Genomic DNA, 14545 nt, shown 5'->3' with positions numbered 1-14545 from the left:
TTTATAGTGTTATTTTACTTGCCCTATTCCCATATGGAATGGGCTTGGGCTCCAACCCAAACATGCCCTAATTAGATATTTATTTTAATTCATCATTATCTTCAATTAAAATCAATTAATATATATTTAATATATATACTAAAATTTAACAATAATGATAATTTATTTAAATATATGCGAACACATATTTAAACGTAATTTCACTTATTTAATTTTTCTAATAAATTAAATAAAGGCTACGACCTCAGCAAATTTAATTGCACTGTAAAATTACCAAAATACCCTTTCACCTAATAAGACGAAAACGCCCTTCTTTCTTCTTGGCTCTTAAATTATCTTCTATGTGTGTGACCCATAGGCTCCTCATCATACCGGCAGTGTATAGTATCGCGATTAACACCAATTAATCGTCTCACTAATACACAGACCAAGATTGGCCCCTAGCAAGGCATCATAGCCACCCGATAGATTCGGATTCAACAAAGTAGCTACCAGTCAATGATATGGTTACCGCACAATTCGATCCTTTCATCATATTGTATCTCGATGAGACGAAGGCATAGAATAGTGTCAACCTTCGGTTACTCTCAATATTATGTATTCAGTTTTTGGACCAATGACCTGTATTATAATCTGGATAGAGAAACAATTCAAGCCCACTGTGGCCACTGTTTTAGTGTCATTGCCATATACTGAATTGCGCCGTGAGATAAATTCTCCCGTACTCAGGAGTGATGAATCCTCTGTCTATCCACCATAGTCTTGATACACTCCTTGATACAGCCAATCACCATCGTATTGACAGCTCTGAATAGAACTGCATTAGGCTAGTGTCAAACTGTACCAATCGGTGCACAAGACGCTCTAATGATCTCAAGTCTAAGGATTACATGCACCACCATTCGTTAGAGAATTTGTTCCATAGACACTGGGGTTACCATCCATATGGAATCCTCTGGTGGGTCAGTCTAGTGAACTTGCTGCGGTATATCCACCTACAACAAGCACCTATGTATTGCACCAGGTTGTGATAAATCCTCTGCTTATCCACCATAGTCTTGATACACTCTTTGATGCAGCCAATCACCACTGTATTGACAGCTCTAAATAGAACTGCGTTAGGCTAGTGCCAAACTGCACCAATCGATGCACAAGGCGCTCTAGTGATCTCAAGTCTAAGGATCACATGCACCACCATTCGTTAGAGGATTTGTTCCATAGACACTGGGGTTACCATCTATATGGAATCCTCTGGTGGGTTAGTCCAGTGAACTTGTTGTGGTATATCCGTCTTACAACAAGCACCCATACGTTGCACTAGGTTGTCACTAAACAACCTTGATAAGTGAGATCAGTCATTGCCTTTCGACAGGGTCGTTCAACACTATGATAGTCTTACTGTATTATTTATGCCCTTACTTCAGAATAATATTGGGGCTACAGACATTTCTAGAATGGCCACCATATGTGCTCATAGGGTTCTCTCTATCAAGGTTTGAAACACTTGATACTCTCGTCATGGTTCTACCATTCTAAGGACATATATCAATACATATTGCAATAATAATGATTTACGTGATATAGAATAAAATGCCTTTTATTGATTAATGAACATTATTACAAAGAGTCAATTCTACAATAATTGATTGGCTCTAGGGCATCTACTCTAACACATTGGAAATATGATTAAAATATATACAATTAATATGTTTATGTATTTGTCAGATTCAGAATTTTTCTTGCTAAAAGGTGGAATTGTTTCAGCGCAAAATTTTCCAGCAGTAACTGGTAAGGAAAAACAGACAGAAAATGGAAACTTTGCGAAGCTACCATAAATTCCTCAGCACGAACGGGGAGCTGTTCCACATATTTTTTTAAAGATTTGGAATTCTAGTTTACCAAGAATTTTATGGTTCATTATTCTGAGATTTCTAGAGGAAGATATTCTTGTTTTAGTGCCAGAGGGTCAGCACAAGAATCCTAATTCTACAAGGTCTCAAATTAAGATTAATCTAAATTTTATTCTCCTATTTTTTATAGGATTTTTCCCATTACTTTCCCAAAACCCTAGCACTATAAAATGACGTCTTTAGGTATTTTTGGGGGAGACTTAAACTTTGAGAGAGGCAAGGAGAAGAGACTTCAACTTGGAAAGAATTGGAGGCAAAGAGAAGAGATCTACATAGGGTTTCATCTTTTTCTCTTGTACTTCATGTTTTTGAAGGGTTTGAGGTTTGATTTCCTTATAATCATGTGTAACTAAATACTTTTCTAGGGATCCAATGTAACCTAGCATGAAGGTTTTATGCTTTGATTAATACTGTTCTATTTATTCAATATATTTCTAGTTTCATTCATTGCACTTAATTCAATCTTGGTGTTTTGTATTAAATAAGTATGGTAAACATCATATGCTAACTTTGAAGTACAAAACAATTGATTGTTTGAGACAAGGTAAGGTAAACATCATATGCAAACCTTGAATAGCTATTTTGAATGATTAGATTGTGTTGAGGCAAACATCAAGCTAGATACAATTTGGTTCATATTTTGAGTACTTGTTCATAATAGGTTCTTGATTGTTAGGCTTTACTAAACATCCTAGTGAGTTTAATGGTTAAGAATACTTGGCTCAACCCGAACATCAAACTATAATATCATAATGATGGAAGAATGAACCCTAGGAATTGGATTGAGACGACAATAAATTAGTAATTACCAAAGAATCAAATTGTTATGGTGAAATTGGACACCTAGGTTTTTCTCGCATTCTTTTTCAGTTAATTTTTAATTGTGTTATTTAATTCAGTTGGTTAAAAATTTATTTTGCTTCCTTAGTAATGTTAGATTTTTGTTTATTTTACTTGTTTAATTAAGCATAGTACATTAGGATTAATTGAGTGCTTACAAATCTCTGTGGGATCGACCCTTGCTTTTGCACACTAGACTACAACAGCGATTTGTGAACTTGAGAGGTTGTAAAATTGTTCATCACATGTGACATTAGAAGAAATCCTTTCTTGGATTCTTCCATACTGAATCTCTTTAGTACATTGTCTATGTATGTACTCTAACTTCAGCCAAGCAACCTACGTGATCTATCATAATAGATCTTTATTCCGAAGGTGTAGGCTATTTTTCCTAAGTCGTTCATTGAGAAACACTTGGAACACCAAGTCTTTACTGACTGCAAATTCATTATATCATTTCCGATAAGAAGTATGTCATCGACATATAACACCAAGAATGCAACTGCGTTCCCACTTACTTTCTTGCAAACACAAGGCTCATCTTCGTTTTTGATGAAACTGAAGTCTTTTACTGCTTCATAAATACAAGTGTTCCAATCCTAGAAGCTTGCTCGAGTCCATAAATGGACCTCTGCAACTTGCATATCTTATCAGTTTGTCCATCAAGAATGAAACCAGCGGGTTGTGTCATATACACATGCTCTTCTACATTTCCGTTCAAGAAAGCCGTTTTGACATCCATTTGCCAAATTTCATAGTCATGATATGCAACAATCACAACCATAATCCGGATGAATTTAATCATGGCAACCGGCAAAAAGGTTTCTTCATAGTCAATACCAACAATTTGTTTGAAACCTTTGGTGACCAATCGTGCCTTATAAGTATGCATGTTGCCATCCATGTCAGTCATCTTCTTGAAGACCCATTTACACCCTATGGGTTTTACCCCTTCAGGTTCATCCACCAAAGACCATACTTGGTCCTGGTACATGGAGTCCATCTTAGATTTCATGGCTTCAAGCCTTTTAACAGAATCTAGATCCGAATATAGTGTCATCGTAGGTTCTGAGTTCATTGTCTTGGTAGACCAGTACGTCGCCATGTTGAGTCATGAGAAAACCATATCTCTTGGGCTTATAACGTACTCTTCCAAACCTACATAGCTCCTGTGCTACATGAGGTGGTTCACTTTGACCAACAGATTGTGGAGTAACCTCCTTGTTATGTTCAACCATTTCTTATGGCACATCATCCCGTCCTTCGTCTAATGTATCCTATGGTACTAGAACTTCAACAAGTTCTGCTTTTCTCCCACTAGTACCTCTTAAAAGAAATTCTTTCTCTAAGAAGACACCATTAAGAGTGACAAAAATTGTGTGCTCTTCTAGGTGGTAGATATAGTATCCTTTGGTCTTCTTAGGATACCTCACAAATATACATTTATTAGATTTTGGGCCCAGTTTGTTCGAAGTCAATTTATTAACATAAGCTTCACAACCCCAAATCTTCATATAAGACAAGTTAGGCTTTCGCCCACTCCATAGTTCATATGTAGTCTTATCCACAAACTTTGACGACACACGGTTCAATACGTGAATCGTAGTCTCTAGGGCATAACCCCAGAATGATGCGGGTAGATCATTGAAACTCATCATAGACCTAACCATATCAAGTAAGGTCATATACCTCCTTTTTGACGTACCATTGTCTTGAAGTGTATAAAGAGGAGTGAGTTGTGATACTATCCCACACTCCTTCAGGTATTCATAAAACCTAGACCTTAAGTATTCACCTCCTCAATCTGACTGAAGAGCTTTTATACTCTTGCTCAACATATTATGTACTTCATTCTTGAATTCTTTGAATTTATCAAAGGCTTAAGATTTATGTCTCATAAGATAGACATAACCATATCTATTGAAGTCATCAGTAAATGTAATAAAGTACGAATATCCACCTTTGGCTTCAATTGTTAATGACCACATACATCACTATAGATGATGCCTAACAATTCAGTAGCCCTTTCACTTTGTGTAGTGAAAGGCGACTTGGTCATCTTACCTAAAAGGCACGACTCACATACCTCAAATGACTGGAAGTCAAAAGGGTCCAAAACTTCATCTTTGTGAAGTTTTGCTATGCAGGTCTGATTGATATGACCCAATCTACAATGCCAAAGGTATGTTTTGGTTCGCTCACTATGCTTAGCTTTCTTTGTTTCAACATTGAGAATATCCTTATTGTTTAAATCAAGAAAATATAATCCATTATATAACCTTGTAGTTCCAAATAGAATGCCATTAAAACTAAAAGACAACAATTCATTAGAAATTTCAAAAAAAAAAAAAAAAATCCATATCATCCAAAGTGGATACTGAAATAATATTTCTTAAAATTGAAGGTACGAAATAACAGTTATTTAATTCCAATAATAAGCCCTTAGGCAAAGTCAAACAATAAGATCTAACAGCCAATGCAGCCACATGTGCTCCATTTCCAACTCGTAGGTCCACCTCTCCCTTGGCAAGCAATCTACTCTACCGTAGTCCCTATACATCAGTACAAATGTGAGTACCACATCCTGCATCAATGACCCAAGATATTGAAGGGAGAAGTTATTCTCAATCATGTACATACTTGAAGTTTAAGAATCTGCCTTCTTCTTGCTTGCGAGGAAAACCTTGCAATGTTTCCTCCAATGGCCAAGCTTGCCACAATAGAAACAGACTATGTTCCCACATTTTCCAACACCATTCTTAAGCTTAAGAGCATCTTGTCCTTTGGGTTTGGACTTGGGATAGACCTTGGTCTTTGCCTTACCCTTACCCTTACCCTTGCCCTTCCCAGTAGCAACTAGTGAAACAGGTTTGGACTTTTTCAAGTCTTGCTCCACAATCCCCTGCATATTTAGGAGCTCTAATAGGGACTTCATCGTCATGTTCATATTGAAGTTCATTATGAACGGTGAATAAGAAACAAGTAGTGACTACAGAATTAAGTCACATTGTAATTCTACATTAACACCAAAACCCAAAGTCTCAAGTCTCTCTATATACCCAATCATCTTGAGCACATGAGGACCAACTTGGGCTCCCTCAGCCATTCGGCTCCTAAACAATTCCTTTGACACCTCATACCTCTCATGTCGAGCATTCTTTTGATATAACTCCATGAGGTGTAGAATTATGGCATGCACATCCATATTCTTATGCTGCTTTTGCAGCTTAGATGTCATCGTTGCTAGCGTAATGCATTGAACATTATCAGCATCACCAAGGAACTTTTTACAAGTGTCCTTAACTTCCTGTGTGGCATCAACTGCAGGCTCAGCCGGATAAGGCTTATCTAGGACATGCAGTTTCTTTTCGGACTTAAGTACAATTCGAAGATTTCGATACCAGTCTGAGAAATTGGATCTATCCAACTTGTTGTCTTTCTTGATTATCAGTTGCAGTGATAGGTTAGTATTGCTCATTTTAATGAATCTAGAAGAACAAAAAAAAAAAAATGTTATTATAATGTTTATTATTATTTAACAAGGTCTTTTATTAAATAATTGCTCCCACTATTTTCCTCAAGCTAATAACCCTCACTATTAACCCAGAAAAGCCCGTTGGCTTTCCTAGTGGATCGAGATCCCATCTAGCCCATTTCAAACCTTTGCTTTAGCGAACAAGTCAAAATGGGTTGATTAGGTAGGTCAACAAACTTAATTCACACTAGTGATAGCTCCTACTACCAACCTCAAATGAAAATCAAGCCAGCAAACCAATCACACAATTCAATGGTCGACACCACGTACACGATAATCCTAGGATTATACTATTTTCTTTATGATTTTTGTAGGATTTCGGATACTTCGTACAAGTTTTGTGTCTGAATTATTACTTAATTTTGCATATTTTACGTTTCAGGCCAAAATGTGCAGTTGGAGCAAAACTGAGAAAAAATGAGTTTTTGGACCTGGAATCATGTGGAATTCAAAAGATCAAGGGAATTCTAATGCTGATTGGACACCCTTGGAGTTTGTTCCTATTGGGGATCACGAAGATCGAAGATTTAAGCAAAGAAGCAAGTAGAGGGCAGTTTTGTAAATTCAGCAAAGAAGATCAAGATTTCATCACGACAAGGTTTTCTATTCGCTGTGGCAAGCTAGCCTCTGGACTCATGGGTCAGTGAAATTCAACTCGATGCCATGGCAAGATTTTTTCTTCGCTGCGGCAAAAACTGCATTTTTAAGTTTTTGTAAAACGTTGCGCTTTTCTATTATTGTATTAGTTCCTAGGGTTTTGGCCGACTATTTAAGAGTGAGTTAGCTCATTTTGAGAGGGAGGTCAACATTTAGGCAAAGGGAAGACGAAAAAGGGATTTGAAGAGTTTTGGTCTCCAAATTAGGGAAGATTTTGTTTCTTTTTCAATTTCTAACATGTTCAACTCTATATTTACAATTTAAACGACATTTTTCTTTATTTTGAGCATGAACTAACTCACTTTTGGGTTAGGGTTTTGATGTAACTTGGATTACAATGGCTTAGTCTATAAATTTGTGTTGTTTTTTAGTTCTATTGCTTGGATTATGTGTTTATTCTTGTCTTAATGCAATTGGATGTTAAGTTTTTTATTCAATTGAATGTTGAACATGATGAGACTAAGAAGTGATTCATGTGTTAGCTTCTTAGGGTAAACACCGTAGATTAAGCGAATGCTAGAGATAGGTTTAGCAATCTATGAAATCTTTGTAGGATTCCATTTAGCTTAATAGACTTTGAACTATTACTTAATAGGGATAAGTAGGAGAATATAGCCTGAGAAGGTATATTCTACAACTTAGAGAGTTCGATTTATAATCCTTGCATGTGAATTTGAAAGCAATAGAAATTGTAGACTAAATTAGAGTATCCTAGTGAAGTCGAAACCTTAACCTCTCTTGCCTTGAATTGAATTTGTGTTGATTAGTTTAGTTTTAATTTCAGTAGTTTAATATTGTGCTTTAATTTTAGCTTTACTTTCTCCCTCAAATCCAAACGTTTTTGTGTTCTTCAATTAGTAATAGAATTAGGAAGCTTGGTAATTAGCATGCAATCCTTGTGGGAACAATACTCTACTTCATCATTATATTACTTTTTGCGACTAGTGCACTAATAATCCGAGAATTATACTGTTCTTATTAGGCTTTTTGGTCAGATTTTAGATACTTCTTAGTTCATTTTGACCTGAATTACTACTTAATTCTTTACATTTTGTGTTTCAGGCAAAAATAGACATTTTTAGCAAATAATGAGCGAATTGGAGTTTCTGGACTCAAAAGTAAGCGGATCTCAGAAGTTGGAGAGTTCTGAAGCAGAGTAAAGCACTATGAAGCTTGTTCCCATGGGAGAGCATCGAAGATCAAAGAATCAAGCAAAGAAGCAAGCGGAGGGTAATTCTGTAATTTTAGAATTCTTCATGAAGATTCGTCGGGGCGAAAGGAGTTACGCACGAGAGTCAATTTTTACTTCGTCACCACGACAAGATTCCTTCTTCTCTGCGGTGAAGTCTGCGAATTCCAGTTTTCTCTAAAACATATAGTTTCATTTTAGGTAAAGTCTTAGGTTTTTGGGCGAACTATAAAAGCAAAACTTTGCCAGTTTGAGAGGGCTCGTCATTTTTAGTCTAGAACAGCTTATTTTCATTTTCCTTAGTTTAGATTTGACGAGTTTTGGGTTGAAAAGTGAGAAGATTTGGGGTTGAATCTTGTGGATTCTTCAACTAGGGGAGATCTCTTGTCTTTTCTCTCATTATCAATATATTGATTAATGGGTTATTCGATTTTCTTGCTTGTAGTGTCAATTTAACTATGAACTAACCCATTTTGGGTTAGGGTTTTGATGTAATTCGGATTTCCATGGATTAAGTAATTGATTTTTGTTATTTTCATATGCTATTGCATGGATTGTGTGGTTATTCTGATTTTATTGCTTTTAACTGATGAACATGATGAGAGTCAGAAATGAGTCATGTTATGCTTCTTGGGTAATCACCATTGTAGTATTGAATGCTAGAGATAGATTTGAGAATCAATGAAATCAATCTAGGATTCCATGTGCTTAATGAGCTTAGAACTATTAATCTTCAAATTGTTGGGTGCGGAAGTTTGATAGGGAAAAGTAGGAAAACATAGCCTGAGAGGTATGTTCCACAACTTAGAGAAATCGATTTACAATCAATGCATGTGAATATGGAAATAGCATAATCCATAGGTTTAATCCATAGAGTCTGAATGAAGTCAAAACCTGGCCTACCCGTTTGTTTGAATTGATTTTACCCTTGTTTTTAATCTTGCTTTCATAATTTAGTTTTTATTACCTAGCAATTTTGTTTTAGTTTTAGTTTAATTTTCTCCCACTAATCCAAACGAATTCGATTGCTCCAACTTGAAAACAGTAGAAAACTTAGTGCTTGGCAACCAATCCTCGTGGGAACGATACTCACTCATCACTTTATTACTTTGTGCAACTAGTGCACTTGCTATTTATGCATGTTGTAGTAACAACGCATCAAGTTTTTGGCGCCGTTGCCGGGGATTGAGTTTTGTGTTAACATTAAATTTTTCTTGTGTTAGCTAGATTAGAGCTTTATTTTTGCTTAATTGTTGTTTGTTTAATTTTTGTTATTCTTTTAGGTTGGTTTGTGATCCTACTTTTTCTATTTTTCTGTGTAGTTTATGCGAAGAGCAAGACATCAGCCAGTGGTTCCTGTTGATCCAGAGATTGAAAGAACCACTCGAAGACTTAACAAAGAAAGAAGAGAAGGAGAGGCTACAGTGGAACCAGAAGTTATGGTTGTAGAGATGGCAGAAAATAGAACACTAAGGGAGTTTTCAGTTCCCTCAGTTGATGGCAGTGGGTCAAGTATAACTAGACCAGCAGTACAAGCCAACAACTTTGAGATAAAGCCGGCAATCATCCAGATGATCTAGCAGTCGGTACAGTTCAGGGGAGATTTGAAGGAAGATCCAAATCTAGACATTGCCAATTTCTTGGAGATTTGTGATACCTTCAAATCAAACGGAGTGTCAGATGATGCCATCAGATTGAGACTATTCCCGTTTTCATTGAAGGATAAAGCTAAGGGATGGTTAATGGCATCACCAACAGGAACAATTACAACATGGAACGATTTAGCACAGAAGTTCCTGACCAAATTCTTTCCTCCAGCAAAATCGGCAAAGCTGAAAAATGATATTACAATCGTTTCTACAAGAAGAGTCGGAATCATTGTATGAGGCTTGGGAGAGATACAAAGAATTACTAAGGAGGTGTCCACATCATGGGTTGCCAGTTTGGACACAAGTCCAAACATTTTATAACGGATTGATGGTGAATGTGCAAACTATGGTGGATGCAGCCTCGGGAGGAGCACTGCAAAATAAGACTCCGGAAGAAGCTCACGAGTTGCTTGAAGTTCTAGCAAGCAACAATTATCAAAGACCTAATAAGAGGGTTCAACCAAAGAAATCTATGGGTCTTCATGAAGTTGATGCATATGCAGCCATTTCAGCCCAATTGACAGCACTTCAGAAACAGTTGGGAAGTATGCAAGTGAATTCCATCCAAGCACCTCAACTAACTTGTGAATTTTGTGCAGGTAATCATTTGAGCAGCGACTGTCAAGTGGGGAACACATTTGCTTCAGCATCATCATCAGAGCAGGTTAACTACTTGGCAGGAAATCAAAGGCAACTGAACAATCCGTACTCCAACACATATAATCCTGGTTGGAGGAATCATCTGAACCTGTCTTGGGGCAATCAGAATCAACAGAATCAGCAGAACAATCAATGGAACCAAAGAGCATTGCCAAACAACCAAACAGGGGTGAACAATCAATCAAGAGAGCAAAGAGTGACAAAATTGGAGGACATGTTTGGAAAGTTTATGCAGGAGACCATAGGTTTTATGAATGAGACAAGAACAAATTTCAGAAATCAAGGGGCGTCTATTCAGAACTTGGAGGTACAAGTGGGTCAATTGGCTGATAAGTTAAATGAGAGACCATAGGGGTCCCTACCAAGCAACATAGTGACTAACCCATGAGAGCAAGTGAACGCAATAACTTTGAGAAGTGGGACAGTCTTGGAAGAGGTGGAACAATCAAGGAAAGAAAGAAGTCCACCAAAAGAAAAGGAAGATTATGATGAGGAAGTGGACGAAGAGATAATTGTTGAAGAGGAGCCAACCAGTTCTAGGAAAGATGAACAAAAGCGGGAAGAAAGGCAAAGGCAAAAGAAAGAAAAATTGCCATTTCCGGAGATACCACCAGAATTGGCACATCACACACCTTCGGTGCCTTTTCCTTAAAGGCTCATAAAAGAAAAATAGGATAAGCAGTTCATTAAATTTCTTGATTTATTTAAAATGTTGCACATTAACATTCCTTTTGCAGATGCATTACAACAGATGCTGAGCTACGCAAAATTTCTGAAAGAGATTTTATCAAACAAAAAGAAGTTAGAAGTTGAGGAAACAGTGATGTTTACGGAGGAGTGCAGCGCCATTCTCCAAAAGAAGCTACCCCCGAAACTCAAAGATCCAGGGAGTTTTACTATTCCTTGTGTTATAGGAGACATTACTTTTGATAGAGTTTTATGTGAATTAGGTGCAAGCATAAATCTTATGTCTTTTTCTGTTTTCAGGAAATTAGGAATTGGTGAAGTGAAGCCGACAACAATATGCTTGCAGCTTGCAGATAGATCCATAAAGCATCCTAGGGGCATTGTTGAAGCTGTGTCGGTCAAAGTGGACAAATTTATTTTTCTAGCAAATTTCTTTGTGTTGGATATGGAAGAAGATAAGGAGATTTCTCTCATCTTGGGACGACCATTTCTGGCAACCAGAAGAGCTTTAATTGATGTTCAAGAGGGGAAGTTGATCACAAGGATGCAAGATGAGGAAGTGACATTCAATGTCCTTGAGTCTCTGAAAGCTCCACTGAAGCAAGAGTCATGTTTCAAAATTGATTCGGTAGGTCAGTCAACAATTGAAACTTCCCAACTTAATGATCCTAATTTGTCAATTAAAGGATGCACGGTCAAGTCAAGGCGATTCAATGAAAAGGACCACAACCCATAGAGTTTTACACCATTCCAAGATGGGCCACAACTGAGCATGTATCCTCACAAGGGATGGATTCCTCCGCTCAAAAAGGGTGAAGAAAAATCAAGAAAACTGAAAGCTGTTGGTAAGAATGTTCAGGCCATGAAAGGAATGACCAAGGAATGGAAATGGGTGGTTAAGCTCTCAACAAAGGCCCTAGGTGACAAAAATCCTCCGCAATTGAAACTTCGGTGCAAGGACAATGCTCGAGAGTTGATGTATTTAGATAATCTGACCTGACATCCGAAAACGAGAACTTGAGAGAGTCGAGCTTTCTGACTATAAACAAGCACTCCTTGGGAGGCAACCCAAGTGTTTTCATTTGTTGTTGTTTATTTACTATTTTGAAGTTGTTTAGTTTTCTTACGATTTTTAGATGAAATCTAATTTGTGTGTTTTTGGGTGTTTCAGGTGAATTATCAAATCAAGGCAGAAAATGGAATTCTTCTAGTTTTCGCCGCAGCGAAGCACATTTTGCAAAAACTGGAAGTCGGAAAGCCCCAGACTTCACCGCGGCGAAGTAATTTTTTTCTCCGAGGTGATGAGCCTCTATATTTTTCCGCACGAAGAAAGTTGGGTGAAATTCACTAAGGAAAATTCATCGCGGCGAAGCTTGTTCTTCGCCAAGGCAATGAGCTTCTGTAATTTTTCGCCACAGAGAAAAGTTTGTCTTCACCGCGGCATCGACTGGGTTTAAAATCTAGGGTTTTTTAATTGAAGAACTTTGCCGCGGCGAAGTCTGCTTTTTATAAATACCCACCCGACTTTTCATTTTCAACGCAAAAACTTCAAACACATTTGAGAGCAAATTTTCCCACCTTCATTCTTGAGCCTTTCCAGTGAACTTCCATCACTGCTTCTAACTCCTAAACTCTCCCAAACAAAAAATCAACTCATTTTAGCGAGGATTTCTATGAAAAATTTTAAAAACCCTGGGTTTACAAAATTTGGGGATCTTGCGATCTGGGCTGAAATCGGTGAAATTGGTGGTGAAAGCATCTTGGGATTGGTAAGATTTCAAGCCCTTCAAACTTTAAATTAACCAATTTTGATTTTTAAACTTGAATCTGAGATTTGAGTGTTGAGTTGAGTTTTGGGATTTTCGTGAAGTTTATGTTTTGATTGTGATTAAGGCAGTGTGGATCGTGAATTATGTGATATTGAGGAGTTTGAGTTTTGAATTTTAGAGTGGTTGGTTGAGTTTGGAAGAATCGAAGTTTGTGGGTCCAGGTGCAAAATTTTGGAAGTGTTGTTTTCATTGCAGGATTGATTGTGGTTGTTTGTAGGGTGTTTAGGGTTGAATTTTTGGGTTGATTGGTAGTTTGAAAAAAAATGCCGCTCAAAATGTTGTCCAGGGGGAAAGGAAAAGGAAAAAAAGTGGACAACCGATTTGTGAATGACAAGGCTCAGAAACTATATGAAGGGGCAATCTAAAGGAAAGATAAAGGATTTATTCCTGAGCGTGGATTGACCGCGAGCCAGGCTAAGGATTGAAATCGAGGAAGACGTTGGGAATTGTTTATGAGTGAACCTGCACATGCGGCTGTAGAGCCGATAGTGCGAGAGTTTTATGCCAACCTCCCAGAGTGTGAATCTAGTGCTGTGTTTGTGAGGGGTACTGATGTGGCATTTAATGCGAAGGTCATCAATGATTTTTATAACCTGCCTAAGATTGACAGTAATGATTATGAGGATTTTAGGAATACACAGTTTGAGGATGACATTATTCTTCCAGTCATTACAAAACCGGATACCACTTGGGAGATTTCAAAAAAGGGCAAGAAGAGCATCAAGGGAACTAATTTGACACCGGTGGCTCGGTTGTAGCAGTACTTTATTTGTGCAAGGATGATGCCAGAGATGTACTATAGTACGGTGACTTATAAGAAGGCATTATTGCTCTATTCTATTTCCACAGGAAAGAGAATGGATGTGGGACAAATCATCCTGAACAACATTCAGCATATAGCCAAACCAGGGCGAAGGAGTTACCCTTTCCCACATCTCATTATAGAGTTGTGCACTCGAGTAGGAATCGAGGCAACTGATGATAAGCCACTTATCCATGTTGCCCTAGTTCTCTACTCAGACTATTATCACAAGCATCTTGAACGTCCAGCCAGTGAGCGACCCAGTGCCGAGACAAAACGACAGAGAACCACACAAGGCATTGCCACATCATCCAGTTCCACTGCCACTATGAAGGAAATGACGCAACAGATAATGGGTCAGATGAAACGGATGGCAAAATGTCATGATTGGTTGGCAGAGCAGACCCAGATGATGTATGACATGCAGAAAAGTAGTTTCACCAAGCTCAACGTTGATACTTCGGAATTCCAATGGGCTGACTGGGATTCAGATGAATGGATGGGTTCCGACTCAGAAGAGGACGACGCCAAGGGAGACGAGGAGGCCGAAGAATGAACCTGAGCACCTGTTCTTGTATTTTATTTTTCTTTGTTTTAGTTGTTTTTGTATTTCATTTCGAACATTGACCTAATTTGCTGCTTTTTGTTTTGGATTGTTTTAATTTTGTTTTAATCTCCTAGTAGATGTAAAGACGAGATTAGGGTTGTAATATTTTCATATTAGTCAGTGAATTTTTCTAACATAGTGGACACCACAGTTTTTAATTGTTTTTACAGATTTTGGTGA

At 37.6% G+C, this 14545-nt stretch overlaps 1 non-coding gene across 1 annotated transcript; it reads right to left on the bottom strand.

Moving 5' to 3' along the window:
* Nucleotides 1-9960: 9960 nt before the first annotated feature.
* LOC116106067 lies at nucleotides 9961-10068 on the bottom strand. The gene has a single exon (XR_004124246.1). It is a non-coding gene; the product is annotated as a small nucleolar RNA R71 (small nucleolar RNA).
* Nucleotides 10069-14545: the final 4477 nt, after the last annotated feature.

This window comes from Pistacia vera, unplaced genomic scaffold (assembly GCF_008641045.1).
Source record: "Pistacia vera cultivar Batoury unplaced genomic scaffold, PisVer_v2 Contig509, whole genome shotgun sequence".
Classification (NCBI taxonomy): domain Eukaryota; kingdom Viridiplantae; phylum Streptophyta; class Magnoliopsida; order Sapindales; family Anacardiaceae; genus Pistacia; species Pistacia vera.
Note: the sequence above shows the minus strand (reverse complement) of the source record. Positions and strands in the feature narration are given on the sequence as shown.